Below are 19,178 nucleotides of genomic sequence, written 5' to 3'. Positions count from 1 at the left end.
AGCATTCTATTTTTTAACACTGTTACTGTTAAGACGAATGTTTAAGAAACAATTGCCCGGCATGAGCAGGTGGTTAAAGCTCTTGACTTGTAATCTGAGGGTCACGGGTTTGAATCCCCGTCACACTAAACATGTTCGTTGTTTCAACCGTGGGGGCATTATAAGTGATGGTTAATCCCACAATTCATTCATAAATGAGTAGCCCAAGAATTGATGGTGGGTTGTGATGACTAGCTTTTTTCCCTCTTGTCTTACACTGTTAACTTAGGGACGGTTAATGCAGATAGTTTTCATGTAACTTTGGACGAAAATTGAAACAAACAGACAAATAATCAAGGAATAAGAACACATTTACATTAAAATGATTCACAATAAATTCATGAATAAATATACCATTATTATGTCTGTGGGATCTGAATCTGGATAGCATTTTTATTTCAACATATTGACCACAATAATCAGCATAAAAATTAACATGAAATCCCTTCACATTCAGGTCAGTAACGAAACAGACACTATTTTCCCAAACATATTTCCAGTAAACATATTTCATTAAACAATCTGTAATTTTCACTAAAAATATACCAAATTTTGCAAAAATACATATGCTATATCAAAGGTTATAACACAAACACTTAATGTGTGAAAAGTGTAGACGAACTCGTGTATGTTATACCAAGCCAAGCAGTGAAAGGGTTAACTAAGTTCATGACCCCAAATTGACCTTTTTATGTCCATTAAATAACTTGTATGTTTTGTTCATCTCTACTAAATATCAAAAACTTTCAGTAGTCATCAGGAACCATTTTTGGACAAAAATACAGAATTTTTAATCAAGTATTTTCAATAAGTATTTCTCCATGAACATATGGAGTCAAAGTGTTGGCTGCTCAGAGTGCAAAATGATTTTTATGTTAAAATTAGAAAGTACTTCCACTTATCTGAAAAAAATCTGAAATTTCATTTCCATAACCTCTTAAAATTTTCTAACAAAATTTTAAATGTTTTTATCAGTAAAACATTATATTTTATCTGTCATTTTATCTACTGTAACATTATATGAGGTTGTCCCATTTGACTGACCTTGTGACCACCAAATAAAAAAATCAATATGTACTTAAATTACATTTTTCTTTCTAGAATAACTTCAGATTGTAACATGAAACATTTCTTTATTCTAAATATCTTGAAATGTACAACAGCATATATCTGTTTATACTTATAGTTTTATTGTCCTTTTGAATCATATTTAACTGATATTCTCACCATAAAATTTGTAATTTACTTGGTAAATGTGAAGATCAAATTACTCTACTGAATCACATAAGACTGATTATGTGTTGCTTGCAAGCATACCTCATAAAAATGTATTCTCTTATTTTATGCAACCTAACCTAAAAAGGTTATAATCAGCTGAGCTCATTGATGTGTTTTCATGGGAATAAAGTTTGAACTGCAAGTGAAAATAGACAATTCTCAATACAGAAAACAATTTATCTCATTTGATGATTAAAACATTTGCTTCCTATTGAATATAAAAATATAGCATTAAACACAGAGAAAATTAATGGCAATTCTGAAAAACAAGATTTGATGGGTCAGTGTGAATGTGGGATATGATTTTCTATTTTGTAGCACTGTAACTAAATAAAATTGAAAGCTATAAAAATTATTCTTTGCCTTAACACTGTTAATATCATAAGCAATTTATTTCAAATTTAATATTTCTTGGAGGTATGGTAAATACATTAGAGAAGAGGGATGTCAAGAAGAAAAGTCACAATTCTTGTACTAATGTTGCCTTGTAAAATTAAGGACTGAAACCTGATGAGCTACTAAAATTTGGATTATTAACTATGTTTCTATGACAAACTTATTCATATACCATGATAAGAAAGTAGTTCAATTAAATTTAAAATGTAATTCACTAAAACAGCATGACATTCACAGAAAAAAATTAAACAAGGGTGGAAATATACACAACAGAAAAGTTAAAGCTCTCTTTCCTAGTATTTAGTCAGGAACTTAGCAATAAATTATAATACAAGCACGTCCTGACATCTGACTATTCAATAAACACACCTGATAGCCACCCACACTTAACATCTTGAAACAGAGATCTCAAGTGATGAAAATTACAGAGAAAGAAAATGATTACTTAATAAACACACAATCACAGTGTTACATCTTATGCTGTGTTTAAAATATATTTCTCTGTCACTGACTACTTTTATATCTAGCTCTGAAATATAATGAGCAATTTTACTTTACATTGAGGTTTGTCTCACAAAAATCTTTGATAATCTAAAACAAGATATTTCTTTCTCTTCAAAGCTCATACAAATGCAAAAATGACAGCATTTGCAAAATATGAAATGCCAAAGGAAAAGAAACTGTAGGGGCCCAAAACCCTTTAATTGTCTCTCAACTACAGAATTAGCATACAATTTCAAGGTCATTCTAAAGCTGTGAAAAAAAAATATTCAGAAAAATATGTGGATGTCTTAGGAATATTAAATGGAGAATTGTACCTTTATTAATTTATAATATGTGTTTGTTTGTTTAGAATTAAGCACAAAGCTACACAATAGACTATCTGTGCTCTGCCCACCACGGGTATTGAAACCTGGTATTTAGCAGTGTGATTCTGCAGACATACTGCTGTTCCATTGGGAGACGTGTTTGTGAGTTTGTTCACTTGTCTACATACTTTTCCCACAGTTTTGAAGATGGCAAAATAAAATGTTTTGAGTGAGATTCTGGTTAACTCAAGTAGGGTCATTATCTATATAGTATAGACACCCCTATCACTAAGAGGAGGTAAAATGCACCACAAGGTTAAATTGCATAAAATAGTGGTCTAGGAGCAGATGTTTTAGGGATCTTTAACCTAAATCTGGCATTGGATTTTGTGTTCCTAGTCCCCTCATTGATTTATTTGACCTTCATAAGTTAAAGGTGCAAAATGTGGATTATGTACTGAAGGATCATGCGTGGATGTCCTAACAATATTTCTTAATGGGTTTAACCTCTTAAAGTAAGATATAAATACATCTGGAGATAATGGAAAAATTTCTAGTATACTGGAATCTCTACAAATCATGGGAGGACTTTAAAGCACAACAGTCCAGACCAGATATTCTATGCTTGTTCTAAAACTAAGCTAAACTCACTTTGTGGATTTGTTGAATTTTCTTGAATTATTCCGGTAGATGATCTGTTAAAAAGTGATTCTTAAACAGGACAACTGTTTTTGAACACTAAGTGAAACTTTTTCTAAGGTTCGTTTTCTACAATCTTCACAATTTGCTGAAAGATAAAATATGATTGTCATAAAATGAAAATCTAATTTTCAATAAAAGTGAGATAAACCTGGAATGTATTTCAGTTTTATTCAGGAAATATAAACGATACATTAACAGATCATTAGTTGAGAAAATTATATTCCATTCTTCTTATATAAAAACAATTACAGTATTCTTACACAGTCTTTACTGATAAAACATTGATTGGTTGGTTGATTTCGTGTTTAATGGCACAAAGCAGCGAGGCTATCTGCACCAAACATCCGGTAAAAAGGTAAAAGTAAAGTAAATGTAGTAAAATTCATAAAAGGAAATTAAAGTAAAACAAAACAGAGTTTAAAAACATAAATAGCATTAAACCAATGTTGAAATCTAGTCTACAACGTTAAGAGAGAAACTACAGTAAGTCAAGTCGTAAAGGACTTTCTGTAGCATAATGGTAATTATAATAACCCACCAGGAAGACTAACAGATACGTATAAGAACCACTGTCAGTCACCTGAAGTTGGCCTTTCTAGTCCTGGTTCAGAGCTATGAGTAGGAATGGTGAGAGCCATTGCAATTGACACAGTGTGGGTCTGTTTCACACTCACATGCATCCTGGTCCTTGCCACCACAACGAACACATGTCAGGGAGCCACAACGTGACGTCTTTGAGCAACCGAACCTCTGACTCTGTAAATATCGGAGAGGGTTTGGAATGTACATCCATACCCTGCAATTAAGATAACCTGCCCTGATGGTGGCAGGTGCACATGATGTAAATGTCAGAATGAGGATATTGGTCAGCAAGGTAACTCCATCTTTGCGAGTGGAGATACTCCTCACTGCAAAAAACCCCTTGAGTGGAGAAACCAGTAAAAATCTCTGATGTTTCCACCAATGTCACCAGATCAAAGTTTCCTTACTAATTTTGGTCCCTCCAGTCCCTTCTGATTAAAAAAAGGGGAACATTTGCCCTAAAGGTTTCTCTGAAAGAGAATGTAGGATAATAAAATGAGGTACAACAGGTGGTACAGATGTTGAAGATTGCTCCTCAGAAATGTCAAGGCGTGGTCATTTACCTATTGACTGTTTTTTTCATTATTTTATTTGGATTTTTGTTTGGAAGATCCATAAGAAAAAAGGAAATTTTGGTGCCCCCTGACCCCACCCACCATAGAGCCCTATGAGAGACGCACTACAATGTCAAGCAAGGACACTGCATCAACGCCAGGGTTTTATGAGCACTAAACCCAAACGCCAGCATCAGACACAATGTACACAACACCTTTTGAAAACTTCCAACACTGATACTTGGTTGACCCTAGCCAATTGACCCAGGGGGGCCTCAAGGCTACCCGTCTACAGGAATTCAAGGCTAAAGTGGTGTGTTAGAGTTGGACACCTCAACCACCAGGATCCTCTCCTCCCCTTCATGGGTTGTCATGCACGGTAAACATGTTAGTAGATATTTAGATCTCAGAGAAGGTAAACTGAAAGAACAGAACCTTCTCTCAGAGGTCCCCTCACCAAGTACAGGAATCCACACTGAGAGGAATAAAACACTGACTGCAAGTTAAAAAAAACACAAAGTGGAGCAGAAAGGCCAATCATAAATATGAATACAGGATACCTGTTATTTTCACTCCAAAATATATAGAAAAAAAGAGACTTGTATGTAAAAAAGGGCAACAATTTGCTTAACAATATTTTTGCTAACAATATTCTTGGTTATAATTAATTTATGTATATTTTGTCTCAACATAAATTAAAACTTTTATTTATTTGTGTTACTTGGATATGATACATTTAATAATAATGTTCAATACTTACAGATTTGAGTTACATTTGAACCAATTTGATATTTTACTATTACTACTGCACACTTTTAAAACATATAAAGGCTTGTATAATGTCTTCTCATACACTAAAAAATTATCATAATTTGTGATCAAATACAACTGAATCCAGCATGCATGGAACTGGTCCAACTGACTGACCCGATAATGAAAAAGGAATACTTAATAAAATTCAAAATCTATCATATATATGTACAAAAAACATAGCAAGCTTTCAGTAGAACATAAAAGTCTGTTATGCACAAAAACTAGATGAGTAACAAAGATATGTCTGCAACCTGATGATATCTGTTTGACTTAGATTAACATATCAAAGCACATGTGAAAAATAAGGTTTCTTTTTTGTCATTGTATAATCTCCATATTGTATTATAACAGTCTTTGAAATGCATACCTAAAGTTCTGTAAATACTATCATTTATATTGCATCTGTTACTTACTTTCACCTACCACGAAATGTTCCTAAATCAGTAATAAAGTATAAAATAAACACATATTTAATAACTGACATCAAATACACAATACTATGTTAAATGGTACTCTCTAAAATGTCAAAAACATGAGCTTTGACATCTACACATACAAATAGACCTAATGTGAAAACATTTACAGGAATGAAGACAATATCTAAAAATACTACAATAAACTTCTAAGACTGTGACTTATGCCGATGTCTTTTAAACTTTCCATTAAATAATGTTGTTCATCGGTAGAGAAGTTACATTTAAATCACATTATCACGGAAGCATAAATTATTCCTCATGTAACTAGTTGATAATCTTTATCCAGTGATAACTAAACTTTACTTCTATTCATCTCCAAAGCTGTTCTCTATTAATAGCTCTTACCCTTTTATGGTCTTGCATCATATGATGAGACTTGAAATGTGTAATAATGAGTCTTCAAATACAAAAACAAACCATAAAAGAAACAAGAGTTGGTTAATTGTATTCTTAATGGATGACAGTTTCTTAACAAGTAAGAACCTATACTTTGAGATTAACAGAAAATCCCTAACATATTGATAAGTGTGGAATTTTATTGATAAAGGTGCTTTATTCTGTGGAGCTGTTATACTCTCCACATATCTACTCATTGAAGAATATACAACATAGCACTGTAACAACAGTAAAGAGAAATAAACAGAATTACAAATTTTGACTGTTTAATATATTCTAATTACATATATCAAAAGAGAAGATTTATAAAAAATTATTTGCAGTGTGAAAAATAACAACAGGAAGTTACTGTGTAAAACACATTGTGTATTTTATCTACCAATTTTTGGGTCACCACAGCAAGTGAAGGTGATAAAAGAAGTTCATTGCTCACTCAACACAAGACCACCTTGCTTATTTATACTTCAGGAGTTTTTCTTACAGAGTCACAGTCCAGTCATAATAGAAATGTTTTAACAAGGTATAACAAATTAGAAGTACATAAAATGGAAATCTTCAGTAAAATTGCTCACTATTCAAAATTGTGACAACAATGTAATACTGTGGTTTGGCATAACAATACAGTACAGATATAATCCTCAAAAATCTTATCTAGTCAACATAATTTTTTGTCATATTTCATGTAAGTGTGATTTTACTGACAGAGGTTGTTCAGAAGAACAAGATTCAACATGAAGATACCACAGAAAAGAAGCTACATAAATCTGAATATGTATGGAAACAGAAAAATGTCAGGATGTTTGAGACAAATGTAATTAATTAAAGGTGCTGAAGTCTGAAGATACAGTCATCTGAATAATAAAAAGAAAAGCAAACTGTTGAAAATGCTTAACAAAATCATCCACAGACACAACAAGTTGAGAAAATAAGTTACAAAAGTAAGAGACCAAAAGTCCTGGCTTTAAGGTAGAAAATGTAGAACAGAGCCAACCACGTTATGCACAATAACAATAACACTGCATATCATAAAATAACAGAAACAGGAAACTAATCTTGCATTATATTATTTACAAGCCCAATACCAGATCAACTGCATTACACCCCCCACCCTTCTAAGAACAAACATTAAAAATGTTAAAATTACTTCAGTAAAGACAAAGTTAACACTTTCTTTAAGATTTAACATGAAATATTAAGGCACATCCTAACACAAAAAAGAAACTAATTTTCTAGTATATGATTTGATTTGCAACACCAGTATAAGATCAACTGACAGCTATGAACAGGAATCAGTCAAATTAAAACAAAATTTCAAATATAATTTCACATTATAAAAATATTTTGTGAAAATATTTAGCCTAGATTTTATTTATATACACACATATATTTTTCTTCTATTAACTGTGAAAGAGGTCTTAAGACAAACTTTACATTAGTTTTAGCACTCAATTTTTATTAATTTTATGGGGTTATGAGTAGATGTTAGATATTTTAATGAGCTTCTTTCATAATAATTTTGAAATACTAATATCCGATTCAAAACATCAACAACAATTAAAACTACTGTAATAGTAGTTAATATAACATAATTTATTTCATAACAACCACGTATACACATATAACAAAAGCAAAGAATCTTAACCTTCTCAAGTAACAAACTTCTAAGTCTTAAATATGAACCAAGGTGTCATTCAATTTACTACTTGTCATTAAATTATAACAGTTCATGGAATTTTGTCTTTCACTTCTAATGCTGGACAAGGACAAATACTAAAGAAACAAAGCTAAACATTTTTATCCTTAACTATACATCATACATATTTTTAGTTGTCTCTTATTCAATCATAGCAAACATGTATTTGTATAAAATATAAGAATAAGTTCTATCAGAATGATTAGATTTTGATTTTAAAATTTACCTTATGGTTTATATTTAATTACAAGGTCTATGTTTGCAAAACAATTTTGGTATTTTAGCATTAAAACAGTTGTCAGTGCTAATAAAACCAAGGCTAGTACACTCTATATTACAGTGGAGAACAAGGTTCTTTTGAGTATCAAACATTTTGTATTTTATACTAAAATAAATGTAACTGGAATAATTTCAATGCAAAAACAAGTAATTATGGAAATGTTTAATATTTGCTTAAATGTTGTTGTTTCTTTATATTAAGCTACAGAAATAAGCACTACAAATACTGCAGAATAGGTTTTACAACTAACATTATAACTAAGTGTAAGCTTGTTATATATATATATATATATATACCTATGTGTATTATAAATAAACTGATTTTAACTCTGTTATAGATAAGTATAATATATTCATATCAGATTAAGTCAATGAGGCCTTTTGACTTTCAAGAACAAAATTAATGCAACATCATAATTACATAACTATCATAACATATTTCTATATATCATTTTGCATATTTTAATTTGTAGTAATTTTAGTTAAATATGTTTTATTTGGGGGTCATTTGCATCAATGATCATCAAATTTATTGAATAACAACAGGCAATCTGTGATATTTTGACAAAAGACTACCATAAACTTGAATTTAATGTCAGATGGTAGATCTATTACAGTTTTATATTTATCATATCATGATACATAAGCCACAGTAAGACAAACACACTGCAACACACAAAATCTGTAATACATCTCTGATTAAATGATGTAAAAGAAATATTTTTCAAACAACATACACAAACATTTTAACAAAAGCACATTTGTGATAAATAATAAGTCATTTACTTGAATTTAACACAGTTCAACCATTCCATCCAAAAACAAAAACATTTAAAATGTTAAATTTACAACACTAAAGACAAAACTAACGATTTCTCTCACAGGTTTTTTCAACACTTTTTGCAAGTTGACATCCTCGTAATGTTAGCACATGTACAAAGACATGTTCATTCCACCCCACTCCTACATGACTGACATGTTTTTAATCAGCTTACACAAATTTTTATTTTTATGAAGGTTTACTCAACCATTTTCTACACTGCCAGAAAACCCAAAATATTTCCACAATACTAAACTAAAGAGCATTAAATGCCTTCAAATTTGAGGTACAGGAATTTCATTTTAACCTAAGCATTTTCCAATTTGCTTAAATACACTGAAATTGTATTGGTGACAAATAAGTGACTATTCACACATAATTTTCTCATTCAGTGCTGCCCTCTTTATGCAAATGTTTTCACTTCCCACTATATTCAAGACTTTCACCTAAGCTCATTTTTGTACATGGCATTGCTGCATTCTAATAAGTACATGAAAATCCTCCACTATATGAAGTGTGACTCATTAATAGCACAGCTCACTCCCTCTGTATTCAACCATCATTATGAGGTCAAGAAATGATGCACTAAAGGAAGGGTGAGAAGTGTAAAAGGAAGTATCTATTAGAAATACATTTCAGTCCAAGAAAATGTTGAATGTTAAATTCTATTTGCATACAACTATAATCCAGCACTGAAACAGTGAAGGGATCACAAAAGCAAAATTTACTCCAGGAAGCACTCAAACTGAACCAATAGCATGGGACATTGTACACAATGGAACAATATACAGACATACAGTATCTATATTCTTTTGAAGTAGTTAAAAAGGTTTGGATATGCTTACATATAGATCCTCATTTTAGACAAGACCATTTCTAAAATAACAACATCACTTTTGCAGGAAAGCATGGATGTGACCGTTAACTGACTCTGGTCACCAGGCTCTGTAAAAAAAAAAAAGATGTTTCTCTCTTTAGATTCTGGAAAAATACAGCTTTAGTGAAAGCATCATCCACACATTGTTTCTTTAAAAACAAAGAAAAACCAACAAGAATTAAAACTTGTTACATAGTTGGTGTAATCCATTAAGACAACACAGTAACCAAAAAGTTTAATAAAAGTGAAAAGATGTCCACTATATAATTAGTTTTGAACAAAGGTAAGAACAGTTATGTCTAATCAACCCCAATTAAACTCTTAACTTTTGAAAGCGTCTACAATTTTCAACTTAGAATTAAAATTTAGAAGAATTACTCTAAATTCCTAATGAATTTTTTCTGTAAATTTATGGACAACGTTTAGAAACATCTCTTTTGAAAACCTAATTTTTACAAATTTATTTCCAATACAAGTGCTTTAAAATCATATATTTTTTCTCTTATACTTCTGGCATTACAACAGTAACAATCAAGTCTATCCTTTTCTACTACTTCTGTACTAACTTACCATGGTAAATTTTTCATTTCCTCTTATTCTCTTTGTGTTAAGTTTCTTCTGGCCCTCACCACTGTTTAGTTTTAGTTTAAAACCTCCCTCATAGCTGAGTTAATAGTCTTAGGAAACAAGCCAGCTGCTACAGTATTTAAAAGTAAACCACCCATTCCAAAAAGCACCCTCCCTCCTCAGAACAGGTCCATACAAGTCCAGTCAGTCTGCTCATCCTTAGTTACTTACTAAATTCTAAGCCTATCATTTAACCCTAGTGGCCTACGTATAACTTCATTCACACAGTTAATTCTTGGTCATATCTTTACAACGAATAATGGTCTTTTTCCTTTAACATAAATGCCTTTAATAATATAATGAACTTATCTATTATATTCTCGGACCTACCTTTGCCTATATCATTAACTCCTACATACACCATTAAAAAAAAAAAACTTAATCTCTTTGAGCCCCCTTTATCTTATCTCCTGTTAGGTCATTGTTAGTTATACTCTCCACCTGTTCTCCCAAGTAGCGTAATCTAATTATTTTCTCCTTACTTAACCAACAGATTATTCTATCCATATATCTTGTCAATAAATAACCCAAAATTCCACATCCTTCTCTGATCCTTTTATTTTCATTCTTTCCAACAGTTCATATGCAGAAGCCAAATTCTGAAATTTGTTTGTCAACATAATAGGCTCATTACAACTAAATTCATTATTTTTTTACTTTAATACTAATAGCACTCTTTCTATCTTCCTGAAAGTCACTGTCATCTGAAATATCCCTTGCATATAAATAAATTATGCTCCCTCAGAATATTGCTTCCATTTACCATGATAAACAATTCTTTTCATTGCCTCCAACTTTTCCAATATAGAAATTCAACATAAAAATCGTACAGCTTCGTCACAAGTTTTCTCAACCACAAGTACGTAGCTGCCCGACATGTCTGTGTGCTGAATATACTTTGCCTGTACTCTTGAGCGGCTAAAATGTGATTTACCTTACGTTATACACACATTAGAAAGGATAAATGAGCGAGCATGTTAAGTGACGAAGAGATTCGAACTCCCGATTTTTTGTTAATATATATCCAATTTTTTTCTTTTAATGTCTTGCGGGAAAACACTCATTCGAAAAAAGAGTTTGAGTCTCGCTGAGTGGGTATTTGGGTGTTGATGTTAAATACCCAGGAGGGTCAGGTACATTAGACCTCTTCCTCCCTCCCGAACGTTGATAGCGTCTGTCGTTCAGGGATTTGTTTTATAATAGCTTTGGGCCAGAGTAAAAGTATAACACCATAGTCAGGCCCATTTCAGGGCACAGTCCATGCATGGACGTACAAGAAAAGTTTTTTTTTCCTTAATTATTTCTTTTTTTTTTACTTTAATATATTTTCTGTATTTTTTCTTCTTTTTGATTTTCATTTTGATTTTTTTTGTATTTTTCATATATATATATATTTTTGTATTTTTCTCATTTTTCTTCTTATGTTGCTTTTCTCCATGGAGAAAATGCTCCTACTACTAGTAATAACAATAAAAATTAAAAAAATAATAATAATAAATAAATAAATAATAATGAGAAAATTTAGGATCATTAAAAGAAAAACAAGGATTAAGTGTCTAGTGCAAGGTGGCCAGCTTGTGCAACATTCCTTAAATATATGTTAAAAGTGGAGAGGTATTTAGGACTATTTACATCATGTACGTGGTATCTGTTGAGATCACACATTAAGTCATTCTTATGCCAATTCTTATTGAAATATTTTAGAGAATTATGCAAGAGTCTTTCGGATATGGCCCGGCATGGCCTAGCGCGTAAGGCGTGCGACTCGTAATCCGAGGGTCGTGGGTTCGCGCCCGCGTTGCGCTAAACATACTCGCCCTCCCAGCCGTGGGGGTGTATAATGTGACGGTCAATCCCATTATTCGCTGGTAAAAGAGTAGCCCAAGAGTTGGCGGTGGGTGGTGATGACTAGCTGCCTTCCCTCTAGTCTTACACTGCTAAATTAGGGACGGCTAGCACAGATAGCCCTCGAGTAGCTTTGTGCGAAATTCCCAAACAAACAAAAAAACGTTCAGATATTGTGTCTATGTTTGCATACTTGTGGATGACGTGCTACGTGGTACTTTATATGCCGAAGTTAGAACTGAATTTTGTATTCGTTGAAGTTTCTGTAAATGTGTGGTGCTATGTTAATCCAGGCAGGTGATGCATATTCTATTATCTGTCTAATGTACGTTTTGTAGATTTTAAGTATATTGTCTGGTGATGTTCTGTGGTTTTTTACCTGAAAGACTTCTTGCATAGTTTGCTCTTTTCCAGATTCGTTTCAGTATATTTTTAATATGCGGTAGCCACGTTAATTTTGAATCATAGGTTAGACCTAGAAATTTAGCAGAAGTAGCAGTCAGTAAAAGTGATCCATTCATGTAGAGCTTTGGTGGATCTTTTTTCAGCTTATTGAGTCTGCTGAATAATATCACTTGGGTTTTCGGAATATTGATTTTAATTCTGTATTTCTGGCAGTATTCTTCGATGTTATTTAGAACTGGTTGTAGGTTTGTTGCTGCAATTGAAGGAGTGGGGGCACTTTTCCAGACTGCTACATCGTCAGCAAACTGTGATGCATAACCTAAATTTAGGTCCGACAGAGGCATATTACTCACATACATGATAAATAATATAGGGCTAACAACCCCTCCCTGCGGGACTCCTGCTTCGGGTGAAAAGGACCCTGAGTGTGCCTCATTTACATTTACTTTGCACTTTCGGTTTTCCAGAAAGTTGGACAGCCAACGAATAGTTTCCTGGGGTAAAGCCATTTCATGTAGCCTATGACGCAAACCATTATGCCACATTGTGTCAAAAGCTTTCTCAATATCGAGAAAGCAAGCTACAGTGCATTCGTTTTTGTTAAAGCTGTCAGTAATTGATTCTGTAAGTCGAATCAGGTGGTCTGAAATTTGGCGGTATTTCGAAATCCGTTTTGAATTTCTGGTAATTTTGAATTTTCTTCTAAGTATACTGAGAGACGATTACTAATTATCCTCTCTAATACTTTGTCAATACAACTGGTTAAGCTAATTGGGCGGTAGTTGTTTGGTTTATTCGCTGGCTTTCCTGCATTCTGGAACATTAATATTATTGCTTCCTTCCAAGAAACGGGGATATATCCAGCTGATAATGATAGATTAAATAAAGCTGTTAGGTGTTCATATAATCTCTGAGTGCCGTGTTTTAGGAGGATAGCTTGAACACCATCTTCTCCAGGGGCTTTGTTTTTTGTGTTGTTAATAGCAGTTACGACTTCCGTTACAGTGATATCTTTAATCAGTTGATGAGTGCTCCAGTCTTTTGTTTTCTCTTGGTGTATAATAGTGTTGACTGGAAATATAGGTATGTAAATGCTTTTGTTGTGATCAATAAAGTTATTAACTGTGTTATAGAAGTATCTGTTCATGTCTGGTTCATGATGTGTCTTGAACGTGTTTTCTAGGTGTTTTTTTTTAATATCTCAGCTTTTTCTATGTTAGTGTACGTTGTTTCTCCATCCAGTTCAAGTGGTGGATATACTGTGTTTGTTGTTCCTGTATTCGTAAATCTTTTTAAGTGTGTCCAGAATTGTTTTGGATCAGTTTTGTGATTTAGTTCTGAGCAGGTGCCCCAGTTTTCTTGTTTTTAGTCGTCGGATTAAATGTCGTATCTTATTTCTCATAGTGTTGATCTGTGTTTTAAGTGTGGGGTTGCGATTTTGTATGTACTGTCTGCGGAGTATACGTCTGTCTTTTATTAAGTATATTATGTCTTTATGTGGTTGCCATGAGTGAGTTGTTGTGAAGTGTTTTTGTTTCGGTATAGAGTTGTTGGCTGCATGTTTTAGACACTCAGAGATGATATGACAGTATGCATCTATATCTGATACGTCCGCGGCAATATGTAGTGCTTCGGGAGGTAAGGTTTGATTTAAGATAGTTTGAAAAAATGGCCAATTAGCTTTGTTGTAATTCAGTTGATTTTAACTTTAATTTTGTTTAAGTGGGGGGTGAGATTGAAGATACATCAAACTGGGAGGTGGTCACTGTCCAAATCGTGACCAACATGAAAGTTTACGAATTTGCGACTCATATTAGACGAACACAGGCATAGGTCCAGTATTTCACTGGTGCCGTGTGCGTACGAGATATGTGTCGGTGTTGCATCGTTTAATAAAATCATGTTAGATTCATCCAGAAATTGAAAAAGTATATTGCCGTTTGCGTTTGTACTTCGACAGTTGAATGCTATATGTTTACTATTTAGATCGCCTGTAATGAATAAATTAGGATTGTTATTATTCAATGAATGCAAAAGATTTGCATCTAACACTGTACTAGGCGAGCAGTAGATGCCCGCAACAGTAACGTCAGTATGATTATGCGTTTTTATAATAATGACTATGGATTCGTTACGGGAAGGAATGCTAAGTTCCTGAACTATAAGTTCAGTCCTGTACAATAATAAAATACCTCTGTTTGGATCTCTATTATCCTTCCTGTCATGTCTAATAATGGAGTAGCCATTTAATTTAAACCGATGGTAGTTATAGAGGAGAGTTTCACTAATTATAATAACATCTGGTTTTATGGAGTTTGTTGTATCTTCAATCTCATGTTTCTTGGAAGCAAGAGCACCCTGGATATTGATGTGTAGTACTGTAAAGTTATCCATGTTTAGTGGAGTTTATGATGGAGGTTAAAATTTGCGGCAGGAATTTATGTATGTTTTTCAAAATGATTTTAACTATTATGTCTGTGAGACTGTTAGTGTTTGTAGGGTTTGTATATTCTGTCATAATTTCCGAGAAGGTGGAAGTTATGGCAGATGTCAGTGTGGTTTCAATCGTTGTTGGCGTGGTTGGTTGTGTGTCTTGAGGTGATTTGGGCAATTCGTCTTCACATGGTGATGGTTTTTCCTGTCGGAATGATGAAGTTTTGACCACTGCAGCATAAGTGTTTGTTTGTGTAGTTGTGTTTTGTGGTGCTGGAGTGGTAGGTATGGGTTCGTTAATTGTTCGTGGTGGTGGCGGCTTGTTCGTGTTGGGATTTTTAATTTCATACAAGTGCGTTTTAATGGATTTATATTTTTGGCATCCTTTATAGTTAGCCGTATGTTTCTCCCCACAATTGCAGCATTTGGGTTTGGGGTTTTGTTTAGTGCATTTTGAAATCTGGTGATTCTCCCCACAGCCCACACAACGTCTATTTGCTTGACATGCTGCTGCTACGTGTCCAAACCTTTGGCCTTGGTAACACTGTGTGACAACCACTGCTGGTGTTTTTATCTGTTCAACCGTGTACCTTTGGTACCACATAGTGATACCATTATTAATGAACTGTGTTATGTCCTGGCTATTATCTGTGACTACTTTGATTAAGTTAGTGGGTTTTTTAGTGATGTTTGAGATTATTCTGTCCACTGAAATATGTTTTATGTTTAGTGTACTTAACACTTCCTTTATGTCTTCTGCGTCTATTGAATAATGCACACCCCGTATCACAAATGATTTAGGTGTTGGTTTAGCTCCAGGTAAGTGGATTGTAATATGTCCTGTTTTAAATGCGTCTGAAGGCCAAGCTTTCAATAAACTCTTCAAGTCAGCGGGTTCCTTTCCTTGAACCAGAACACCGCTTCTAGGCAGACGCTTAATGTTAATAATCGTGGTCGTTGGTTTGCACCTGTATATTTCTTTTGCCAGTTGTGACATGCTTTGCCTAAGAATGGTTTTAAATATTATTGTGCAACTTAACCTTGAGATAAAATTGTATCTATAGACCATGTTTATTTTGTAAGGTGCTGATCATTTAAAAATGAATTATGGCAGTTAAGATATGATGGTAAAAATCATGATTAAATGTTTAATATTTGGAAGTTATTCAAACATTCAGTTCTCAAAGTTAGATATATAGTTTATGAGACACAAGTAATATATAAACTGTAGCTTTGGTGATGTCGTATTGAGTCTGATAAATGGATAATTTGTGGTTTCACATGAAATTGCAAGAATAGTGTTTAGTAATCTGTGTCAAATAATAAAACTGTAAGAATTGTTCTGAAAGAAATATTCTAATAATTCAAATATAAATAAATATGAATAAATATAAGATATTAAGATGCTTATTTACTATTTGACGATTAATAGAAAAAATGTTGTCAATGTAAGTTCTAAACATCTTGGCTGTATGTGTATGGTACTTTAAAACAATGTGTTATAGATAAAAATAAATACCACAAAGGGCTTGCATGGGAATATCCTTGAAGTTTCTATCCAGCATAACTGATTAAAAATTGTTAAAAACATCTTGAAACATGAGTTCTTCAGAGAGTCACACACTAGAATAATAGTTTTTCTCTGGTAAAATGAAATTTGAATATTTACCAAGACTGAAAGTTTTCTCTTATAAAATGGAAGTTTGAATCTCCCCTTAAAATAATTTTTTTTCTGGTGGAATAATGGTTGAACCTCACCATAGTTTAGTTGGTTTTTTTAAAATATAATTTGAGTATACTTCTAGACTAATAGTTTTTCTCTGGTAGACTGGAGATTGAATCTTTTTGAAGACTGAAAGTTTTCTCTTATAAAACGGAAGTTTGAATCTCCCCTTAAAATGATTTTTTTTCTGGTGAAATAATGGTTGAACCTCACCATAGTTTAGTTGGTTTTTTTTAAATATAATTTGAGTATACTTCTAGACTAATAGTTTTTCTCTGGTAGACTGGAGATTGAATCTTTTTGAAGACTGAAAGTTTTCTCTTATAAAATGGAAGTTTGAATCTCCCCTTAAAATGATTTTTTTTCTGGTGGAATAATGGTTGAACCTCACCATAGTTTAGTTGGTTTTTTTTAAATATAATTTGAGTATACTTCTAGACTAATAGTTTTTCTCTGGTAGACTGGAGATTGAATCTTTTGAAGACTGAAAGTTTTCTCTTATAAAATGGAAGTTTGAATCTCCCTTAAAATGATTTTTTCTGGTGGAATAATGGTTGAACCTCACCATAGTTTAGTTGTTTTTTTTTAAATATAATTTCAGTATACTTCTAGACTAATAGTTTTTCTCTGGTAGACTGGAGATTGAATCTTTTTGAAGACTGAAAGTTTTCTCTTATAAAATGGAAGTTTGAATCTCCCCTTAAAATGATTTTTTTTCTGGTGGAATAATGGTTGAACCTCACCATAGTTTAGTTGGTTTTTTTTAAATATAATTTGAGTATACTTCTAGACTAATAGTTTTTCTCTGGTAGACTGGAGATTGAATCTTTGAAGACTGAAAGTTTTCTCTTATAAAATGGAAGTTTGAATCTCCCCTTAAAATGATTTTTTTTCTGGTGGAATAATGGTTGAACCTCACCATAGTTTAGTTGGGTTTTTTTAAATATAATTTGAGTATACTTTTAGACTAATAGTTTTTCTCTGGTAGACTGGAGATTGAATCTTTTTGAAGACTGAAAGTTTTCTCTTATAAAATGGAAGTTTGAATCTCCCCTTAAAATGATTTTTTTTCTGGTGGAATAATGGTTGAACCTCACCATAGTTTAGTTGGTTTTTTTTAAATATAATTTGAGTATACTTCTAGACTAATAGTTTTCTCTGGTAGACTGGAGATTGAATCTTTTGAAGACTGAAAGTTTTCTCTATAAAATGGAAGTTTGAATCTCCCCTTAAAATGATTTTTTTTCTGGTGGAATAATGGTTGAACCTCACCATAGTTTAGTTGTTTTTTTTTAAATATAATTTCAGTATACTTCTAGACTAATAGTTTTTCTCTGGTAGACTGGAGATTGAATCTTTTTGAAGACTGAAAGTTTTCTCTTATAAAACGGAAGTTTGAATCTCCCCTTAAAATGGTTTTTTTTCTGGTGAAATAATGGTTGAACCTCACCATAGTTTAGTTGGTTTTTTTTAAATATAATTTGAGTATACTTTTAGACTAATAGTTTTTCTCTGGTAGACTGGAGATTGAATCTTTTTGAAGACTGAAAGTTTTCTCTTATAAAATGGAAGTTTGAATCTCCCCTTAAAATGATTTTTTTTCTGGTGGAATAATGGTTGAACCTCATCATAGTTTAGTTGGTTTTTTTTAAATATAATTTCAGTATACTTTTAGACTAATAGTTTTTCTCTGGTAGACTGGAGATTGAATCTTTTTGAAGACTGAAAGTTTTCTCTTATAAAATGGAAGTTTGAATCTCCCCTTAAAATGATTTTTTTTCTGGTGGAATAATGGTTGAACCTCATCATAGTTTAGTTGGTTTTTTTTAAATATAATTTGAGTATACTTCTAGACTAATAGTTTTTCTCTGGTAGACTGGAGATTGAATCTTTTTGAAGACTGAAAGTTTTTTTTCAGGTTCAATAGAGTTTTAAAGTTTTTCTTTGGTAGAATGCAGATTCAGTCTTCTCATACACTAAAAGATTTTGTCTTATTGAACTGAGTTTGAATCCTCTCTTAGACAGATATATTTTACTCTGATATAATGGAATTTGAATCTCGTTCTAGACTGAATATTTTTCTCCTGTATAATGGAGGTCAAACCTTCACCTACACTGAAAGCTTTTCTTTGGTAGAATGGAAATAGAATATCTCCCTAGACTGAATGCATTTCTGGTGTAGAATGGAATTTGAATCTTTCTTAAGATATATAGTTTTTCTCTTTAATAACTGAGTTTGAGTTTCTCCACAAACTGTGTGTTTTCACCTATAGAAAGGAGTTTGAATCTCCCCTAAACTGAAAGCTTTTCTCTAATAAAATGGAATTTAATATCTTTCTAAACTATAAGCTTTCTGTGATAAAATGAGTTTAAATCTTCCCTTAGATTTAAAGCTTTTGTTTGGTAGAATGGAGCTTGTTTCTTCTACTGA

At 32.5% G+C, this 19,178-nt stretch overlaps 1 long non-coding RNA gene across 13 annotated transcripts in view; it reads right to left on the bottom strand.

The window, feature by feature from the left end:
* Positions 1-11,575, bottom strand: part of LOC143235410 (uncharacterized) — a 39,466-nt gene extending 27,891 nt beyond the window's left edge. For 4 of the 13 annotated variants that reach the window (XR_013019175.1, XR_013019177.1, XR_013019172.1 and 1 more), the window contains exons 1-3: positions 10,285-10,665; positions 9,683-9,782; positions 3,174-3,309 (exon numbers count right to left, since the gene is read on the bottom strand). This is a non-coding gene — a long non-coding RNA (uncharacterized LOC143235410). The other 9 variants (XR_013019174.1, XR_013019173.1, XR_013019169.1 and 6 more) reach the window with 9 other exon arrangements.
* Between the last annotated feature and the right edge of the window lie 7,603 nt (positions 11,576-19,178).

This window comes from Tachypleus tridentatus, chromosome 12 (assembly GCF_004210375.1).
Source record: "Tachypleus tridentatus isolate NWPU-2018 chromosome 12, ASM421037v1, whole genome shotgun sequence".
Classification (NCBI taxonomy): Eukaryota; Metazoa; Arthropoda; class Merostomata; order Xiphosura; family Limulidae; genus Tachypleus; species Tachypleus tridentatus.
The sequence above is the reverse complement of the archived record's forward strand: the minus strand, read 5'-3'. Positions and strand labels throughout refer to the sequence as shown.